The following is a 23,104-nucleotide window of genomic DNA, read 5'->3' as shown; positions in this document are numbered from 1 at the left end:
ATAGCTTCAGTTGGACTTGTGGATAGCTGGTGTTTGGATCTCGGCTGAGTTGCTGGTACTGCCATAGCTTCTTTGAAGTTAAGTGTTACCTTTCCCTTTGTATTTCGGCTTTTCTGTGTGGACATTTCTTTGTTGTTTTGTATTAGGCCTTAGGGAGACTCCCAGTTCATCCTTCCTTTTGGAGGAACAGGATGTCTCTTTCCTGTCATTAGTACCAGGGTCCTTTAGGGTTAGATAGGACTTTAGGTATTCCTGTGTATAAACTCACCTACCTTTGGGGTCTGTTCATACTGGTAGTCAGTCAGGGCTTTGGTTAGGGTTTTCACTAGGAGGTGTCTGAAAGGATTTGGACCTTTCTGGACCTCTACGACCACCTTGGTTTGATGTCACTGACGTCAGGAGAGATGTTTCTCAGTTGCTAACAGACACACACACAGGCAATCACTGAGAAACACTCTAATTTTATTATGCTATAGCTTGGCCTTATATAGGCAGTAGAAAAGTTTGCATAACAACAGCGTTAAACCAATCATAAAAGATAAACATTGGTGCTCATACAGATACTACCGGAACATCCTTTTATGGTATGTAATAAGTCACATATAAGAATGTACGCAGTTGTGCCGAATGACCCTGAATGAGACAGAACATTTGTTCTAGTTCTGGGAGATTCCCAGAATCTGTCCTGAGACAGATAAGTGAACCTAACTCACAGCGGGGGGAATGTGAAGTGCGTGGGTGAGATATTATAACAATTCTGTACATGTAAGAGAAGACAAGATGGAGTCACATTTCCCTTCAATCCTCTTAGAACCAAATTTCTTAGATAATATGGTTCTTACCCTTGCCCTTTTCCCTGTATACCGCCAGATATTTTCTATATCCTTCATGTGAGTTGTCTTCAGGATTAGGCAGCAGAGTCTCATAAAATGACATATTTGATACTCCTTTCATTATCAGTTTCCGTACACATGGTATGATACATGTTGCAACTATTGCTATTACTGTAATAATTATCAGGATAATGATTCCCAACTGTACAGGTAGTGAACCAGCCAAAATACTGATCCCAAGGGTTATCGATACCTGAGTTTATTTTGAGCTCGATTGATAAATCCTCGAGTTTCTTTATTGCCAGTGTGACCGTACCATTAGGGCCGGTGTTGTTGGGTATGAACGTGCAGCAGGATGAGGGGTCAATACCTTACAGACACCACCTCTTTCTGCAAGTATCATATCGAGTACCATGCGGTTTTGAAATGTCATAATGGAATCTGCCTGTAACTCTTCTGCTACACCCTGTAACGCATCCCTGGTGTAGTTTACAAACCTTTGTTGATTATAGTAAATATGGTTGATCCAGTCTACATTTTTGTTGATTGTTATGTGGGGAATTATGGATTCAAATCCTGCTGCCACCTGACCTCTGGCCTTGAGTTCATCAGGGACCCCTCTTGGGACCCCGATTGCATCAATATACACGTGTGGGTCGAAGCTACCTTTTGGGAGGGCACAACGGTTGCGTATATGTGTGTTGGTGTCTTTTTCATTTTCAGTGAAGATATGTATGTTCATGATGGCTTTAGCAAGGGCACATTCACCTTTCCAGGAACCCTCTAGTCTAGATCTTATCTTTCCATCCCCACAGATCCAATATACATCTCCAATCGAGTATACTTGATTCTGTGTGAGGGAGGTATCTGTTTCACTGTAAGTTGCACAGTATACTTCAGTGAAATTACCCAGGGATCTTCCTTGATCTCCCCCTCTGTGGCAGGTATAGTTACCAGGATAGATATGTATACCTGCACCAGGGCGGGGAGTTTTTATGAGGAGTGGGTATTTTTGCTTCCATTCTTCACATGCAGACTGGTTACTAGATGAATTTGAGAATAATTGCAAAAAACATTCCTCAACACTAGAGCGCAATATTAAGGGCACAGTACCTAGGTGAGGCTTAGCGGTCTCACATATATAACAATTACTTTTATTTACTGAAGCAGCGCTGTACTTCATCCATTCTAACCATAGGTTGGTATCAGAGAACCCAGTTTCTGCTGCCAGGGTATCCTCATAGGTAGGTCAGATATTGCTCTCATATTGTAAAAAGTTAAGATACAGGATTTGAGGGGGTTTGTTTGTTTCTGAGGGTATGTCCATTCTTATAGTGGTTTCCGCATCTCGTGGAAGGACTGCACTTCATTATGCTGCATAAACAGAAGGAGTAAGTTGCAACTTGAGTACTGGAGGAATTGTACCAGAAGGTAGTGATTCCACCTTTCTGAGTTATAGCAACTTCAGCTTTGTTATCCTCCGGCATAGTCATTAATTAGGATCGTCAGTAATCCCACAGTCCAAGTGGACCGTCTGTTAGGGATCGACCGATATTGATTTTTTAGGGCCGATACCGATAATTTGTGAACTTTCAGGCCGATAGCCGATAATTTATACCGATATTCTGGGAATTTTCATTTTTGAGAAAAAAAAAAAATTCCTACACAAATCTGCTGAAAATTAATATGTTTATTGTTAATGTGTATTTTTTTTGTTTATTGTTAATGTGTATTTTTTTTTTATAAATCTTTTTCATTTATACTTAATATTTTTGTGTTTTTTTTTTTACTAACTTTTAACCCCCTTAGGGACTAGAACCCTTGTCCTATTCCCCCTGATAGATCTCTATCAGGGTGAATAGGATCTCACACTGTCCCTGCTGCTCTGTGCATAGTGCACACAGCAGCATGGAGCTGAACATGGCAGCCAGGGCTTCAATAGCGTCCTGGCTGCCATGGTAACCGATCGGAGCCCCAGGCTTACACTGCTTGGGCTCCGATCGGAGGAGCAGGGGAGAGGGGATCCTGTGGCCACTGCCACCAATGATTAATACTGGGTGGGGGGGGGGGGGGGCGCACTGCGCCACCAATGTTTTTACTATTGGCCGGGATTTGGATGGGGGTGGGGGGCGCACTGCGCCACCAATGATTAATACTGGGGGGCTTGGGGGGGCGCACTGCGCCACCAATGAAGATAAGTCTATCGATCATTCATATACAGGAGGCGGGAGCTGGCTGCAGAATCACATAGCCGGCTCCCGACCTCTATCAGCGGTAGCTGCGATCCGCGGCACCTGAGGAGTTAACTACCGCGGACCGCAGCTATTGCTCATAGAGGTCGGGAGCCGGCTATGTGATTCTGCAGCCAGCTCCCGCCTCCTGTATATGAATGAATGAAAGGCTTATCTTCATTGGTGGCGCAGCGGCCACAGCCCCTCCCCTCCTCTTATGTTCTATCCCCTCATTGGCGGCAGCGGCAGCAGCAGCACAGGGGGAGGAGACACTGCTTCCTTCTCCCCTGTGCTGCGGAGGGAACACAGAACGCGCTGAGAGCAGCGCGTTCTGTGTTCCCCATACGTTATCGGTATATCGGCAAAATAGATGCCGATACCGATAACGTTCAAAATCCTCAATATCGGCCGATAATATCGGCCAAACCGATAATCGGTCGATCCCTACCGTCTGTGCCATCTTCCAGAATTGAGGGAGTGCATCCTGGTGGATGTCAGAGCTGTCTGCTCCCGTTAGTGCCTCACTTTGTCCTTTTTCGAGGTCAGGATTCTCTGTCCCCGTTATTACCTCCTTTTGGGGTGCCTCCTTTACCAGTTTCACTCTGGTGGCGTGGATCCAAGTAGGTGCTTCTTCCGTGAGTACTGCTGTGCGGGTCGTGGCTACCACTGTAGTCGGTGGTCCGTAGGTGAAGTCTCCTGTGAATTTTCCTTTCTTTAATTTCTTTATCAGCACGATATCTCCCACTTGGAATGGGTGAGTTGGTTCCTGTGGAAGACAAGGAGACTTACAAGCAACTTTTTTCCTCAAATTCACTTAGGGCTTTAATCAATCTGGTTACATTGGTGTTTGGGTTGTTCCTCAAACATGTGATACATCTTCCCACATAATCTGACACTAACTGTTTAGGGCCTGTAATATAGAAATTCTGTGCCAGCAGCATGTGTGTTGTTTGAATGTTGTTGTGTCCTACTCCATGAAAATGTGCAATGAACAGAGGGGAGCTGTGCTGTGGTATGCATGTTTTCCCCCTCTTTGCAGATTAATCCTGTCCTAGGATTCTTCTGCAAGATTGGATAACACCAATCGGCCATTTCATCGTCAGTAGCTGAGGACTGGGGATCCACAAGCATCTGAGTTAACTCGAGTGAAGGAGGTACTAATTTGACCATTTGCAATGTGGCCGGGGCCATCAGTGCAGCCTTCTTGGCCTCCGCGTCTGCCAGGGCATTGCCTTGGGACACATAATCTTTACCACCAGTATGCGCCCTGCAGTGGACAATTGCAATCTGTCAGGGAAATATTATGGCTTCTAAAAGTTGTATGACAAGTTGTGAATGTGAGATGTGCTTACCATCAGCTACAATGAATCGTCTCCTTTGCTAAATGACCCAGTGGTCCCAGACCACTTCATGTGCGTACCTGCTGTCAGTGTAAATGGTGACTGGCTTGCCTTCATGTAGTATGCATGCTCTCGTGAGTGCAATCAATTCTGCTGCTTGTGCAGATTGGTATGTGATGGGTCTGGCTTCCAGGACAATATGTGTGTCATGTTGTACGGCGTGTATACAATCATGTGCTTCTGTCAAGTGATCCTCAGGTCCTTTAAGTCCTAATAGGGCATTCAAGATAGGTTCTGGACTTGAGGTGTGTGTTGCATATTTGATTTGGAGGGAGGGATTGCTGAGGAGTAGAATCTCACATCCAGATAGTCTTTGTGCGGACATGTGCTGTGTGTGTATGCCTTTGAGAAGGCCTAATACATCATGTGTGGTGTACAGTATAGTCTCATGTCCCATTGTGAGTGGTGTTGCAAGCTCAACCATCATAGCACAGGCTGCAAGAGATCTCAGACAGGCCGCCATTCCATGCCAGAACCACCTTTGAGAAAAAAGGCACAAGGACGTAACTTGCCTCCGTGATATTGTGTCAGCACACCCGCCATGGTTTTACAATTTTGTCGAGCATATACGTGGAATGTGAGTTTGTAGTCAGGGAGGCCCAAACCTGGACTTGTCATTAAAGAATATTTCAAATAATCAAATGCATTAAACATTTCCTCAGACCACCTGATGAGATCTGGCATGTCTGCCAGAGTGGCTTGTCTCATTACATTGTCATAGTAGGAGCAATCAGGAATCCATTGTCTGCAGTAGTTTATCATACCAAGGAAAGATAACATTTCTTTCTTGGTGTGTGGGGTGACCAGGCCCGCAACAGACTGGACTCTTTCTGTGCTGATTCTCCTTTCTCCCTTTGTGAGAACAAAGCCCAAGTATTCAACTTGCTTTTTACACCATTGCATTTTCTTGCGTGACACCTTGTGTCCACATTCAGACAACTATTTCAACAAAGATAAACCATCTGTTACATTGGCCTCCTCTGACATACTACACAATAACAAATAATCCACGTATTGCAAGAGCACAGAACCCTGGGAGGGGGGGGGGGGGGCCATGGTTTTAAACTGGCTTGGAGGACAATGCTGTACACTACAGGTGAATCAGCATATCCCTGGGGCATCCTGCACCAGGTGAGTTGACGACCCTCAAAGGAAAAAGCAAAAAAAGTCTGGTCTGCTTGTCAACCGAGATAGAGAAGAAAGCATTTTTCAAGTCTATCACGCTGAAACAGACAGCATCTGCAGTAAATGGCTGACAGCAACTGAGAAATGTGTCGGCTGTCTCTGTTTACTCACGGTTTTGGCTCCTGAACTGTTGTAACTATGTGTGGGGGTCTGTATCTTCCTGATCTGAAAGCATCCCGCTGCCTCCTTCTCATATAAATGTTTCTCAAAGTCTTGTATTTTGTCTGAGTTCCATGAGAAAACGTTCTGCTTTACAATCAACATGAGATTGGGAAGGAGAACTAGGCTGTCACTATTTGCAGCCTGCAGTCCCTGGTTGGGAGGGGGAAACTCACACTTAGATTTTCCTCCATCCACAGTAAGAAAATTCATCAAATGACAGAGTGATAATATTACAGTGAGATATGTTCTTACACTTACCACCAGAACAATAGCTCTCACACAAACAGATGAATCTTAACATTCTATGTATCTTATACTCTAAATATAGGTATGCGTCAAACCAAGGTAGGTCAGTCTCCCTGAGACTGTTCTCTTACATGTACCCCTGGTACAAAAAAATCTCTGTCGACAGTTAGATAAAGTAAATAGATCTCCCGGAGATCCTATGGTGTGTCCCTGACACAAACCAATTTACGGATAGATCTATCTATGCCGTACATGGCACTCCAAGTGCCGGCCTTATTCATGAAAGTACTCCAAGTACTTATTATAAACTCCCGGAGTCTATTTTTAAGGCTTAACAATGTATCCCGGATACATACTAAAAACTCACGGGTAGAGATGTGGCCAGTGCCCTCGGACCGGGCAGTGGACAAAAGGGATGTCTCTCTTACCGGACACAAGGATGGCCTTCTCTATCTCGGACGGAGCCCCCAAACTGAAAGGATTTGGACCTTTCTGGACCTCTACGATGTCACTGACTTCAGGAGAGATGTTTCTCAGTTGGCAATAATAGACACACACACACACACAGGCAATCACTGAGAAACACTCAAATTTTATTATGCTATAGCTTGGCCTTATATAGGCAGTAGAAAAGTTTGCATAACAACAGCGTTAAACCAATCATAAAAGATAAACATTGGTGCTCATACAGATACTACCGGAACATCCTTTTATGGTATGTAATAAGTCACATATAAGAATGTACGCAGTTGTGCCGAATGACCCTGAATGAGACAGAACATTTGTTCTAGTTCTGGGAGATTCCCAGAATCTGTCCTGAGACAGATAAGTGAACCTAACTCACAGCGGGGGGAATGTGAAGTGCGTGGGTGAGATATTATAACAATTCTGTACATGTAAGAGAAGACAAGATGAAGTCACATTTCCCTTTAGTGTCCATCTTCCTTCCCTAGTTTTCAGGCCTTATTTCCTTTTCCTTTCCCTCCTATGTTCGGTGTGGGATTTCCCTTCCACATTGGAGCGTGACAAATAGGTCTTATGCTTGACCTCTACCAGCATGCTTTGTCATGTGCAACTTTCATATGCTACTACACTGAAAGTAGGGAGGGATAGAGCAGAAAGGGTAGATGATACGTAAAGGAGCTGCACCAATTCTACAGCAGAAAAATGGTAGGGAACTTTCATAACTATTTAGACAGTTGCTTAATTTTTCATTTAGGCCGTAAATAGAGCTGAGCGAACCTGCATTTTGGCAGATTAGAGGTTCTCACAGAATCCATCACGTGATTCAATGCCGACATGCCGCATAATACAAGTGTATGGCCAGCCCCGAGGGTTCCGTTCTGCTGGACATACACTTGTATTATGACATCATGCAAATCGGAATGCCTCTAAAGGAATCCATTACATAATCCACTTAAACCCCGAACTTGCCAAAAGGCAGGTTCACTCAACTCTAGTAGTAAATGAACAGTACAAAAATCTTTGCAAAAGTGTTTGTTGCCCTTAAATGCACTGCTGCCAACTTTGGGGTCTGTGTGATACCAAATTCTTATTGCAGCAGTTTTTTTTGTGCAGGTTACTTCTCCATGTAAACTGTAAAATACTGATCAAAGATGGAGTCTGAATGAATATTATCATTGGGCTTTGTGTTTTCCTTTTTTTTAATTTTTATTGGAGTCCCCTACTGATCCAGATACCTTACTTTTTTTTTTTTTGTGGGCTAAATATAAATTGGAACAGATTAGGAGCTTCTTCCCATAGTTCAGTGTGTTGAATAACCCTGTGCATTTCTGCCATCAACCTTTTGTTACTGTTAACCACCAAGGATCAGATTCATATCAAGTTAGAAGAAATCCTTTGTTTGCTGTTACAAAGCCCAAATACTCTTGATGGATTGTGACCTTCCCCCCTTTACCTGCCAACAAATACTGTGCATAAGAAACTCATATCACTGTAGGTCACTGAATTCATTTTTGAAATGCCAATTGACATTATTTCTCCGATTGCGGTCTAGCCCATTACAAATGTGGAAATTCAGCACTGTAGAAAGGAATCAAATGAGTAGTTCAGAGACAGTCTGACACAAATTGGGCTTGCCGTTTACAGCATTTAAATCCTGCTAAATGGTCATAGCAGACTGAACTGAGTTCCAGTGTCCCTGTCTGCTTGTGGTAAAGAAAGCAATTGAGGATTCCTCGCTTTGTTCTGACACAACTGTTCCTGATTATTGGCTATTCATCTGCTTTGCATAAATGAAGCTGAAGCTGAAGTACTGATCATTATCACTGCAGTTTATTTCTCTGTGATCCCAGACACTGTGGATGGATCAATCTGGTCATTCAATCTTAAGAATTTATTATGAGTGTGTGATGATGTTCATTATACCTTTTCTTCTCTTCACATTCTGTGTTAATGTCTGGTAAAATGCTAAACTGAAACCTGAAGAATATGATGTTTTAGACTATATATATATATATATATATATATATATATAGAAAGAAACCAAAAACAGAACTCAGCAGCACAAGACAAAAAGCAGTGGGTGCAAGTCCTCTCAGCCGCAGGCTAAGACGGCTATACATAAGTATAGATTCCAAAAACGAGGCAGCACTCCAATGGAAGTAAAAAAGTGGATCCTTTATTCCCCTCTGTGCAACGTTTCAACCGTCTCAATGCGGTCTTTCTCAAGCATAACAAAAAAGGTGTCATCAAGGGGTATATATACCCACAATACATTGCAAATAATGAACGTGACAATTATATAATCTTTAGAACAATGAAGCATAAACCATACAATCCATGGTGTACAAAAAACAAAAGTCATATATAGCCGAATGGTCTACATTGCATAATATTTATCATAGTGCAATACAGTGTACATATATATTTGATCATTATGATAACGATCAAATGAAATAATTGACCAATATCTAGTTAATATCTAGTTTGATTAACTAGATATTGGTCAATTATTTCATTTGATCGTTATCATAATGATCAAATATATATGTACACTGTATTGCACTATGATAAATATTATGCAATGTAGACCATTCGGCTATATATGACTTTTGTTTTTTGTACACCATGGATTGTATGGTTTATGCTTCATTGTTCTAAAGATTATATAATTGTCACGTTCATTATTTGCAATGTATTGTGGGTATATATACCCCTTGATGACACCTTTTTTGTTATGCTTGAGAAAGACCGCATTGAGACGGTTGAAACGTTGCACAGAGGGGAATAAAGGATCCACTTTTTTACTTCCATTGGAGTGCTGCCTCGTTTTTGGAATCTATATATATATATATATATATATATATATATATATATATATATACCGTATTTTTCGCCCTATGGGGGTCTGTGGATGGCACTGCTATGGTGGTCTGTGGATGGCACTGTTATGGGGGTCTGTGACTGGCACTGTTATGGGGCTCTGTGGCTGACACTGTTATGGGGGTCTGTGGCTGACACTGTTATGGGGGTCTGTGGCTGACACTGTTATGGGGGCGTCTGTGGATGGCACTGTTATGGGGGCATCTGTGGATGGCATGACACTGCTATGGGAGGGGGATCTGTGGATGACAGATAAATAGCAACTTATGCTATTTGACATCCACAGCTCCCCCCCATAACAGTGTCAGCCACTGTGAATGACCCCCAATACAGGGGCTGGGGGCTGGCATCTAGACTAGTTTTTAAATGGCAGCGGGGGCCCAGTGCAGTCATTGTATTCCATTGCACCGGGCCCCGCTCACTGTACTAATGGTATCTGTAACTGCAGGCAGGCAATGGTTAACTATACATATGTTCGATCCAGCACTGAGCAGCCTGTACTTACAGCGTAACTTCCTACGTCACGTGCCTGTGCCGCCTGCTTCATTCATAAAGTGGGCGGAGCAGGCACGTGACTTAGGAAGTTACGCTACCAGTGTCCGCCCAGTCTCCTGCCTCCAGCATCCAGCCTGCTATCATCGTGAGTACAGACTGCTCAGTGCTGGATCGAACATATGTATAGTTAGCCATTGCCGACCTGCAGTTACAGATACCATTAGTACAGAGAGCGGGGCTCGGTGCAATAGAATACAGTGACTGCACGAGCCCCTCCTCGCTGATACACACGCTGGCCACTCCGGTCATCACATGGTACGTCACATGATCTTTTACCATGGTGAATCACCATGGTAAAAGATCATGTGACGTACCATGTGATGACCGGAGTGACGTCATCCCAGGTCCTTAAACTATAGTTAATGCTCTCCACAGGTCCTATACAGTAAAAGAGTCAGACGGAGATGACGGGCATCGCGAGCAAGTGGATTAAGGTGAGTTAAATGATTTTTTATTTTTTTTAACCCCCTCCAGCCCTGTTTTACTTAGCATTCTGTATTCAGAATGCTATTATTTTCCCTTATAACCATGTTATAAGGGAAAATAATAAGGTTCGGGTCTTCATCCCGATCGTCTCCTAGCAACCGTGCGTGAAAATCGCACCGCATCCGCACTTGCTTGCGGATGCTTGCGATTTTCACGCAACCCCATTCATTTCTATGGGGCCTGCGTTACGTGAAAAACGCACAAAGAGGAGCATGCTGCGATTTTCACGCAACGCAAAAGTGATGCGTGAAAATCACCGCTCGTGTGCACAGCCCCATAGAAATGAATGGGTCAGTATTCAGTGCGGGTGCAATGCGTTCACCTCCCGCATCGCATCCGCGCGGAATACTCGCTCGTGTGAAAGGGGCCTTAGGCTACCGGAGTTTTTTTTTTTTTTTTTTTAGTTTTTTTTTTGTTTTCATTTTCCTTGATCCAGGGAGTTATTCTGATTGCCTGATTGGAGTCGGGAAGGAATTTTTTATTCCCCTAAAGTGGGGAAAATTGGCTTCTACCTCACAGAGTTTTTTTTTTGCCTTCCTCTGGATCATCTTGCAGGATAACAGGCCAAACTGGATGTACAAGTGTCTTTTTTCGGCCTTATGTACTATGTTACTTATGTACTATGTATAACTTTTTTACATTTCCGGTCACATAGCTGTATCATTAATTATGGCATAAAATGTAGTGGGAAGCGGTAAAAAAAAAAATCCAAATGGGGTGGAATTGAAAAAAAAATAACGCAGTTCCTCCACCATTTTACGGGTTTTGTTCCAACAGCATTTTGTTTATGTCAAAACTTACCCATGCCCTTCATTTTCTGGGTACAACGATACCCCATATGTGTAGTTTTTTTTTATATTTAAATAGTGTAAAAATAAATATAAACTTAGATAAACAAAAAAAATTTTTTACATCACCATATTCTGACCCCCATAACTTTTTTATACTTATGTCTACGGAGCTATTTAGGGGCAAATTTTTTGCGGAACAATCTTTAGTTTTTATTGATACAATTTTGCAGTGTGCATGACTTTTTTTTCACATTTTCTTAAAAAATTTTGGGTAAGAGAAGCATAAAAAAAAAATGGCATATTGACCATTTTGACCTTTTTTCTATTATGCCATTCGCCGTATTGGAATTTTTAAAAAATATTTTAATATTATGGGCGTTTTCGGTCGCGATGATACCCATGATGTTATTGTTATTTAGGTATTTATTTTTTAATTATACGGAAAGTTTTTTTTTTGTGATGATTTTGAAGCTCATATATGAGCCTATAAAAAAGAATGTTTTTTAATTTTTGATTTTGTTCTCTCAGGGATCTTTAAAATGACATTTAAACTAGAAGTTACTCATTTCTTATCCTGGCATGCCATCTGGTGGCCAAAATAAGAATTGCAGCATGAACACTTAAAGCCTCGTCAGCAAGGCTTACAGTGTTCAGCGCAACTACCGATGCCCACATTGGCCACTTGGGACATCAGTAGGAAGCCCCGAAGTTTTTGCACATTCAGATGTCGTGATCTTGCTTGATCACAGCATCTAAAGCCTTTAATTACCACGATCGGCATTATTGCCGCTCACGGTAATTAGCCGCAGGTCTCTGCTGTATGAAACAGCAGAGACCTGCCAGCCATGGCGCCCGTTGCATGTGCGAGCTCATGCCATGTAGCGCTGGTAGCGAACGGGTTAATCACCAGACAGCGATGTTTCAGTCCTCTTACTGGGACTTTTCACTGACTGATGAGTCGCAGTAAGAGGACTGAAACGTTGCTGTCTGGTTATTAAAGAACACTACTATTGATCTACTCCTGGGAGTGCCGTGGAATTTTTTTTAAAAATATATATATATTTTTTTTTGTGGGGTTTTTCTCTGCTAGACAGGATTAGCGGACGCAGTATAGAGGCAACAAGTTCTTTAAATCAAACAGTTCAGTGTTTTATTCACACTTTAGGCAAGTGACCAAACAATCAGTCATAATAAACAAAAAGTCACCTTGCGGTGTTGGTGTTAATTCACACCATGCAGCAATTCTACTTCAAAGAGTCCGTGACCATAGCAGCACCAACCTGTTTTCACGCAAGCCTTCATCCAGACACAAGGCTCCCAGTTTTCACGCAATATTTCATCCAGACACAAGGCTCCCAGATGACAACACAGAGACCTGGCTTCTGAGCCTAGCAGCCTATTTAAGGACAGCAAGGTGCTGCCAAAACGCGGACCGGCACTTAAAATTCAGTTTGGTATTTGACCTCACCTGGCTGTAAATCAGCCCAGCAGCATATGCTGGAAGGAACATACCTGTTTTCCCAGACAAAACCTCTCACTGTGTCACAATATATATATGTAGATACACTGCTCAAAAAAATAAAGGGAACACAAAAATAACACATCCTAGATCTGAATTAATTAAATATTCTTCTGAAATACTTTGTTCTTTACATAGTTGAATGTGCTGACAACAAAATCACACAAAAATAAAAAAATGGAAATCAAATTTTTCAACCCATGGAGGTCTGGATTTGGAGTCACACTCAAAATTAAAGTGGAAAAACACACTACAGGCTGATCCAACTTTGATGTAATGTCCTTAAAACAAGTCAAAATGAGGCTCAGTAGTGTGTGTGGCCTCCATGTGCCTGTATGACCTCCCTACAACGCCTGTGCATGCTCCTGATGAGGTGGCGGACGGTCTCCTGAGGGATCTCCTCCCAGACCTGGACTAAAGCATCTGCCAACTCCTGGACAGTCTGTGGTGCAACGGGACGTTGGTGGATAGAGCGAGACATGATGTCCCAGATGTGCTCAATTGGATTCAGGTCTGGGGAACGGGCGGGCCAGTCCATAGCATCAATGCCTTCGTCTTGCAGGAACTGCTGACACACTCCAGCCACATGAGGTCTAGCATTGTCTTGCATTAGGAGGAACCCAGGGCCAACTGCACCAGCATATGGTCTCACAAGGGGTCTGAGGATCTCATCTCGGTACCTAATGGCAGTCAGGCTACCTCTGGCGAGCACATGGAGGGCTGTGCGGCCCTCCAAAGAAATGCCACCCCACACCATTACTGACCCAATGCCAAACCGGTCATGCTGGAGGATGTTGCAGGCAGCAGAACGTTCTCCACGGCGTCTCCAGACTCTGTCACGTCTGTCACATGTGCTCAGTGTGAACCTGCTTTCATCTGTGAAGAGCACAGGGCGCCAGTGGCGAATTTGCCAATCTTGGTGTTCTCTGGCAAATGCCAAACGTCCTGCACGGTGTTGGGCTGTAAGCACAACCCCCACCTGTGGACGTCGGGCCCTCATATCACCCTCATGGAATCTGTTTCTGACCGTTTGAGCAGACACATGCACATTTGTGGCCTGCTGGAGGTCATTTTATAGGGCTCTGGCAGTGCTCCTCCTGTTACTCCTTGCACAAAGGCGGAGGTAGCGGTCCTGCTGCTGGGTTGTTGCCCTCCTACGGCCTCCTCCACGTCTCCTGATGTACTGGCCTGTCTCCTGGTAGCGCCTCCATGCTCTGGACACTACGCTGACAGACACAGCAAACCTTCTTGCCACAGCTCGCATTGATGTGCCATCCTGGATAAGCTGCACTACCTAAGCCACTTGTGTGGGTTGTAGACTCCGTCTCATGCTACCACTAGAGTGAAAGCACTGCCAGCATTCAAAAGTGACCAAAACATCAGCCAGGAAGCATAGGAACTGAGAAGTGGTCTGTGTTCACCACCTGCAGAACCACTCCTTTATTGGGGGTGTCTTGCTAATTGCCTATAATTTCCACCTGTTGTCTATCCCATTTGCACAACAGCATGTGAAATTGATTGTCACTCAGTGTTGCTTCCTAAGTGGACAGTTTGATTTCACAGAAGTGTGATTGACATGGAGTTACATTGCGTTGTTTAAGTGTTCCCTTTATTTTTTTGAGCAGTGTATAATCATAAAAAATTACTTTATAGCCAGTGATGAAAACATTGGAATTCTGAGTTGAACCAGTATCAAATCAAGCAATATAGCTGCATTTTATAAATTCACTTATAGGGGTTTTCCCGTACTTTTACGTAGACCATCAATGTCTGATTGGCAGAGGGTCCAGCACACTGTACCCCTGCTGATGCTATGGTGCTGGAACTACACATAACTGGTTATTGCAGCGCTGCTCCAGTTCAAGTGAATGGGAACAGTGCTGCAGTTTCCAGCTCTGTCCACTACACAATAGATAGAGCTGTGTAGTTCTAGTGCCGACTTTTGGGCCTGCTTCGGAACAGCTGATCAGCGGGATGTCGAACCGATGCATTCAGACTTTTATGACCGATCCTGAGTATAGGCCATTTAATTAAAGTGCAGAAAAATCCCTTTGAGGCCATCATACATATTATGCATATTATGGCCAAGCAGATAGTGTTTGGAAGAGTCAAGGGTGATAGCTATCAAACGATTTAACGCTTCACAAAATTACTAAGACTGGAAAGACTAAAAACCTGGTTTTATGCTGACAGTTCTAAAAAAGAAATCACAGTTCTGACCTGTCAGCTGTCATTAAGTAAGGTACCAAATGACAGTCAATATCACCCATACATTTCTCAGAAGAACCTCAATTAAAAATAAACCTTTATTGTTGTGCTCCTCAGCCAGGATGCTGAATCTGCTTAAAAAGACCAGTCTTGTATGTAGACTTTCTATGGTATGGAGACTTATTGGCATTGCACCATGGGAAATAAATATGCAAAGAGGTATCTCCGAGAAAGAGAACCATCTCGCCAGTGCCACCTATTAGAAGTGGCTCCCTATGATCTGACTTTCCAACAAACCTTGGGATTTGGAAAGGGAATATAGCCAGGCCAAATATCTGGCTTGGCTATATAGATATCTGGCTTGGCTATATACCCTTGTCAAATCCCACGGCTTGTTGAAAAGTCCGATCTTGACTGATTCAGAGCCAATTCCAATTGGTGGCACTGGCGAGATGGTAGTCTTTCTTGTAGAATATACATTGTTGTTCTCCTAAAATATATGAATACTTTTACAAATTCTTGGACTCCTTGCTCTAATTTTAGTGTGGCGCCACATGGCGACCACCACAGCCACAACACAGCACCTGCAGGCAACGAGACCCAGCAGCCCAGCAACATCCCTGCTGTCAGGCTACGCCTCTTTGGCGCTGGGCCCCGCCAACCCACAGGCACAGCACCACAACCACCATGTGACACTGCCCCATGTGAACAAATCTCTAAAGCTCACCTTTCCATGTAGTCTCAGAAACCAGACTGAGACCAAATAGGTATTAACCCTTATGCCACATTATAGACCCACTTGAAAGAGGCCACCTTGATGTAGTGGGTGGGCCTATGCATTTTGCTCAAATCGTATGCAAAGTGCCTTGTGTACATGTTGTTACATTAGAGAAGCATTGGATCAGTGCATGGCTTGTGCATGTGCGAGCCATTTTTTTTATACAGATTGACATATGGGAGCACAACAATAAAGGTTCAATTCTGAAAAAGAACAATCTATAAAATACAGGGATTAATCACCTTGAACAGTAATTGCACCCCAATATCTTTATATATGTGTGTTTCCTGAAAGCAGACGACCTGATGATTGCAGTTAACTTGAAGGGCTGTTTATAGTCATGTCCACCTTTATATAACTTTACAAACAGGTAATATAAAATAAAAAAAAATGAAAATATTGCCTCTAAAACTTCCATCCCCATAGAGATTTACACACAAAAACAATGCAAAAATGATATCAGGATGTGGAAGCTCATATATACAACAAGGGCATGTGCTGTCAAAGACACTGAAATTCAAGGCCATTAGATATCTGTCATCTACAAATATATACTGTACACTGCAAACAGCTGCCGTGCTACCAAAAGCTCGATTTTCTGACAGCGCATGTCATATCATCTATAAAAATACAACTTAATTAACACACACAACCACCTTCATGCAATTTGGCAGCAATGATTATAAGCACAAATTGCACAGTAAAATGTGTACCTCTGTAAAATATGAGGAGTTCATAAATACCACACTTCTGCATTCACTGCTGCATGTGCTAAGGAAATGCAAAAAACACAGGAATGTGCCAACCAACTTTGTATGCAAGTAATGAGGATTGGGCTACTTTCACACTAGCGTTTGTGCTGGATCCGGCAGGTTCAGCAAAAACGCTCCCGTTACTGATAATACAACCATCTGCATCCGTTATGAATGAATCCGGTTGTATTATCTGTAACATAGCCATGACGGATCCGTCATGAACTCTATTGAAAGTCAATGGAGGACGGATCCGTTTTCTATTGTGTCAGAGAAAACGGATCTGTCCCCATTGACTTGCATTGTGGGTCACGACGGATCCGTCTTGTTCCGCATCCCAGAATGGAAAGCAAAACGTAGCATGCTGCGGTTTGCTCTCCGGTATGAGAACGGAGCGGAATGCATTTTGGAGCATTCCATTCTGTTCAGTTATGTTTTGTCCACATTGACAATGAATGGGGCCAAACGGAAGCTTTTTTTTTCTTCTGGTACTGAGATCCTATGACGCATCTCAATACCCGAAAATATTAACGCTAGTGTGAAAGTAGCCTTATACAGGTACATCATTTTCTATCCCTTATACAATCTGTGATCCTATTTAACAATGATAAATCCCTAAACTTAATGTAATACGTTAACTAAGGCCGCCTCCAGATAGTATAATGCAGATGCTTTATTGTGCCTGTATTATGGACACAACACGATAGTGGAGTTAGGGAGCCATAACACTGGTTGTGATGAGCAGTGGGAGGTCTGGGTACTGCATCTAGAGTTGTCACGATACCAATATTTTTATTTGAGTTTGTCACAATACCAATATTTTGATTTGATTTCGATACCAAGAAAAGGTATTGCAATACTCGATACTAGGGCTGCACGATATGGGAATTTTGTGCGATTGCGATTAGGGCCCTAAAAATTGCGATAACGATATGCGATGCGATATTTTAAGGGAATTGTGCTAGAGGTCTATTTGCTTGGATTTTCCCATATGAGCCACTGACGCGGCTGGGTATGACATAGTTATGTGGGGGATCTGTGGAGGACGCTGTTATGGGGGATCTGTGGAAGACGCTGTTATGGGGGATCTGTGGATGGCGCTGTTATGTGGGGGATCTGTGGATGGCGCTGTTATGTGGGGGATCTGTGGATGACGCTGTTATGGGGGATCTGTGGATGGCGCTGTTATGTGGGGCATCTGTGGATGGCGCTGTTATGTGGGGGATCTGTGGATGACGCTGTTATGTGGGGGATCTGTGGATGACGCTGTTATGTGGGGGATCTGTGGATGGCGCTGTTATGTGGGGGATCTGTGGATGACGCTGTTATGTGGGGGATCTGTGGATGACGCTGTTATGTGGGGGATCTGTGGATGACGCTGTTATGTGGGGGATCTGTGGATGACGCTGTTATGTGGGGGATCTGTGGAGGACACTGTTATGGGGGATCTGTGGAGGACACTGTTATGGGGGATCTGTGGAGGACACTTATGGGGGACCTGTGGGTGGCACTGTTATAGGGGATGTGTGCTATGACACATGGGGCCACGAGGGGGGCCAGCATAAGACACACATATAGAATCTTATGCTGGTCCCTCTCATGGCCCTATGTGTCCCCTCATGTGTCCTAAACTGCGCACATAACTCTCCTATTGATAAAATGGCCAGCCTCTGTACTTTCACTATGAATGCACTGCAGAGAGCGGCAGCAAGCCGGCTGGCGCGTGACTGACGTCACCGTCACGCTCCTCCCACTTAATTCAGGAAGCAGGAGCGTGACTAAGTGACGTCAATCACGCGCCGACCGGCCGCTTCGCTCGCTCCCGCACGCTGCAGTGCATTCATCGTGAAAGTAAGTACAGAGGCTGGCCATTTTATCAATAGGACAGAGGACATTTTATCAATAGGGGCACCTTCATATATAATCGCAGCATTTTCGGGTCGGCTGAATCGCCATATCGCATTTTCCGATTATCGCGATTCGATTATTTTTGCAATATATCGTGCAGCCCTACTCGATACCATTCGATACCACACTAAACCCCCCCTAAAAATACCCACACATTAACCTCATGTTGCAAAGTAAGTATTGGTTTCCCTCCTCGCATAATGAACAACATTGAGTTAATGTGAGGTACATGATGGGGTTACTTACTGTTAATGTGAGGCACATGGTTTTATCAATTTGGACCTATATGTGCCTCACATTAATAGCAAGTAACCCCATCAAGTAACCCCATGTAGTCCATTATGTGAGGAGGAAGTTACTTACTATTAATATGCTGTGCATGGTTTTATCAGTTTGGACCTCCTTGTGCCTCAGATTATTAGTAAATGACCCCATAATGTACCTCACATTAACCCCATGTTGTTCATTATGTAAGGAGGTACACGATGGAGTTACTATTAATGTGAGGCAGTTATGTGATAATAAATGACTTACTAACTAGCAATAGACTCCTCCTTCATCCTCCTCTCTTCAAAGACTTTAGTGTGAGAGGCTGGAGACTGGGAGCTACTATAGATAACAGGCTGAGTAAAGGAAAAGGAGGAAGAGCATAATTCTTTAATAAGATATATTACAAAGTTTCTTCTGTTTACCAGTACTATTCATTTCTGAAAACTTGTTTATAACTGGAGGTACATTTTATTCATTTCTGAAAACTTGTTTATAACTGGAATTACATTTTATTCATTTCTAAAAACTTGTTTATAACTGGAGGTACACTTTAAATGCACTAAAGGCAGGCCCCAGCAACTCTGTGTACTTTAGCTCTTGCATTCTTCTTACCTGGACACCCACTCCATCTGGCCCAGGCAATCAAGTAGAGGGGGAAGTGTCCAGGGAAGCAGAGTAGAGATGCTAAGGTGCACAGAATTCCTAAATTCTGTTGCACTTAATCCCTAATTTGCTTCTTTTTTTTTTAAAACACATTCCTTCTAAATGTAATAACGGATCATAGGAAGTATGGTATGGTTTTCAAAGGGAGATACGAAAAGACACCATTTATCACTGTGAAGCCTACTGTAAAAAACCTGGCCTATTCATAAAGAATTGCTTCGAAGTGTACCACGCATCTATGCAGTAATAATTTTATTGTTTATGTACTGTGTAATTTTACCACCTTTTTACATTCTGATATATTCAGCACAGCTTACATATTCACTTTTCACCATCCAATACACATCCATTTCTGCAAAATATCTGTGGGATCAAAATGCTCACTACACCGCTCGAAAAATTCCTTGAGTAGAAAGCTGAATTGTACACGTTTTCACATGCAGATCGCTCTCTCTGCCCAAGACAACTTGATACAATTAATGATTTGCTCATCTCTATATTAACACAGACACACCTGCAAAAAATGTTGGTACTCTTCCGTTAAAGAAAGAAAAACCCACAATTGTTACCGAAATAACTTGAAACTGACAAAAGTAATAAATAAAACTTTACTGAAAAGCAGCTAATGAAAATCAGACATATATTTATATATATATTTATAAAATAAAAAAATTCCACGGCCCTCCCCCCACACCAAAAAGCTTGTTGGATGGTGGATCGATTCTACAGCCGCTGGCGCACCACTACTATTTGATTGCAGTGCTGTTCATTTTACTTTAGAGTACACCCCTAAGTGAAAATGGTGAAATTGTGCCAAAAGTGACTCTCTTGGGCATGGAGTTCACTGGAGCTTCACAGGTTGCCACTGGAATCCTCTTCCACTCCTAGATGACGACATCATGGAGCTGGTGGATGTTAGAGACCTCGCGCTGCTCCACCTTCCATTTGAGGATGCCCCACAGATGCTCAATAGAATTTAGGTCTGGAGACATGCTTGGCCAGTCTACCACCTTTACCCTTAGTTTATTTAGCAACGCAGTGGTCTTCTTGGAGGTATATTTGCGGTTGTCATCATGTTGGAATACTGCCCTGCGGCCATGTTTCTGAAGGAAGGGGATCATGCTCTGCTTCAGTATGTCACAGTACATGTTGGCATTCATGGTTCCCTCAATGAACTGTAGCTAACCACAGCCGGCAGCACTCAAGCAGCCCCAAACCATGACACTACCATCACCATGCTTGACTGTAGGCAGGACACACTTGTCTCCTCACCTGGTTGCCGTCACACTGGCTTGACACCATCTGAATCAAATAAGTTTATCTTGGTTTTATCAGACCACAGAACATGGTTCCAGTAATCCATGTCCTTAGGCTACTTTCACACTCGCATTTTGTGCGGATTGTGTCAGTGAAAACAGATCCGTCCGCATTGACTTACATTATGTGCCAGGACGGATTTGTTTGTCTCAGTTTCATCAGACAGACACCAAAACTCTGCAAGCAGCGTTTTGGTGTCCATCTCCAAAGCGGTAAGGAGACTGAACTGATGCAAACTGATGCATTTTGAGCAGATTCTTTTTAATTCAGAATACATTAGAATGCAAACTGATCCGTTTTGGACGGCTTGTGAGAGCCCTGAACGGGTCTCACAAACAGAAAGCCAAAACGCGAGTGTGAAAGTAGCCTTAGTCTGCTTGTCTTCAGCCAACTGTTTGCAGGCTTTCTTGTACATCATCTTTGGAAGAGGCTTCCTTCTGGGATGACAGCCATGCAGAACTATTTGGTGCAGTGTCCAGCGTATGGTCTGAGCACTGACAGGCTGACCCCCACCCCTTTATCATCTGCAGCAATGCTGGCAGCACTCTCATACGTCTATTTTAAAAACACACCCTCTGGATATGACGCTGAGCACGTGCACTCAGCTTCTTTGGGTGACCATTGCAAGGCCTGTTCTTGTTAAACAGCTATATAGTCCTGGCCACCGTGCTGCAGTTCAGTTTCAGGATGTTGCCAAGCTTCTTATAGCCTAGCCCATCTTTATGTAGAGCAACAATTCTTTTTTTCAGATCCTCAGAGAGTTCTTTGCCATGAGGAGCCATGTTGAACTTCCGGGGACCAGTATGAAAGGTGTGAAAGCGATAGTACCAAATTAAACACACCTTCTCCCCATTCACACCTGAGACCTTGTAACTTGCCATTTTCACTTAGGGGTGTACTCACTTTTGTTGCCAGCGGTTTAGATATTAATAGCTGTATGTTGAGTTATTTTGAAGACTGACCAAATTTACACAGTTATATAAGCTGCACATTGACTACTTTACAATGTATCAAAGTGTCATATCTTCAGTGTTGTCCTATGGAAAGATAGAATAAAATATTTACAAAAATGTGAGGGGTGCACTCACTTTTGTGAGATACTGTACATACTTGTGTCCCCACATAATACACTGAATACAATATTTTTTTTTAAACATTAGCTGAATAGTGATGTTGTGGTTATGGTCATTAGCGTTACCCCCCTAAAGCGCGAACAATGCCTTAAACTGTAGCTGAATTAGCTTTTCAACAGTTTTCTCATTCACAGTTTTGTGTCAATTTACATTTTAGGGGCTCTTTACACGGGCCAAGAATCCTAAAGATAATAAGGGCCCTAAAAAGTGAATAAGGTCGCAAGTGCAGCCACCCTCCATTCACTTCTATGGGAATGCTGAATAAAGAGTAGCTGAGCACTGTCTCGGCTATTTCTGGAACTCCCATATAGGTGAATGGAGAGGTAGCGTCACTTGCGCGGTGCACTCTCCACTCACTTCTACGGGAATTCTGTTTGCTCAGCTCTTTTCAGAACTCCTATAGAAGTAAATGGAAAGCGATCCACGCATTCGGTGTGCACTCCTTCACTTTGGGGCCGATTCTAGAGATAGTTGTGGGTCCCACTATTTGAGGGACCCACAACTTTGTTAAATCACCCCAATTATTTGTCATATGTGAACCACATTTAATGTTAGATCCTCAGTTGGTGTCAGTAGCAGTCGGGATTAAAATGTGGTCCTAGCGCCATGGTATTTAGTTATTTTTTATTTTTTTTGTCAGGAGTTAACTGTATGACTTTTATGTAATTAATTGGGTTCTTTCAGTTCCTGTATTGTTGCTGCGTTCACCACTTTTGTACCATTATTGCCATTTTAGAAGTGGGACTGGCTTCAGAAGTGTAGTTGCACCTGGAATATTTTGCATTCATACAAAAGCCGTAATGGCTCCATCGTTATGCATGATTTACTGTAGTAAGTGGTATAATGCAGCGTGAGGAGAGGGAGATAATTGCCGGCAATGAGCTGGCTGTAGTGTTTGGGCTATATGGTACTGTTACATAGCACTTGTATTCCTGCAGTAGAACATGTTGTTGATTCAATAAGCAGAAAACACAATTCTTATTTTTCTCTTGAAAAATGTTTTCATGTGATTCAATATGTTTGCTAATAATGACCTTTGTGTGAAATTGTGGAGAATGTTCTGACCCCCGACTGATAAATTACTAAGCTTGCATCATTACATTATGTATGTTGGTTATGTCAGGTTTTCTGATCTGCTATAGTGCTTAATACTGCAGAATATTTATACTTCAAGGTTGAAAGTAACATTAATTATGCCATTTTCCTAATGACCATGAGGTTAATGGCCCACCAGAGGAGCTGAACAAAGCTGTGGCAGCACTTTACACAGATAATGACTTTTCTGTGAGGAATATCTTTTTTATAACCTGCTCGTATGTAAT

General features: G+C 42.9%; 1 protein-coding gene across 1 annotated transcript in view; it reads left to right on the top strand.

Moving 5' to 3' along the window:
• Window positions 1-23,104, top strand: part of IMMP2L (inner mitochondrial membrane peptidase subunit 2) — a 1,418,140-nt gene that overhangs the window by 110,244 nt on the left and 1,284,792 nt on the right. The window lies entirely within an intron of this gene.

Source organism: Bufo bufo, chromosome 1 (assembly GCF_905171765.1).
Source record: "Bufo bufo chromosome 1, aBufBuf1.1, whole genome shotgun sequence".
Taxonomy (NCBI): domain Eukaryota; kingdom Metazoa; phylum Chordata; class Amphibia; order Anura; family Bufonidae; genus Bufo; species Bufo bufo.
This window is presented reverse-complemented; position numbering and strand designations above follow the sequence as displayed.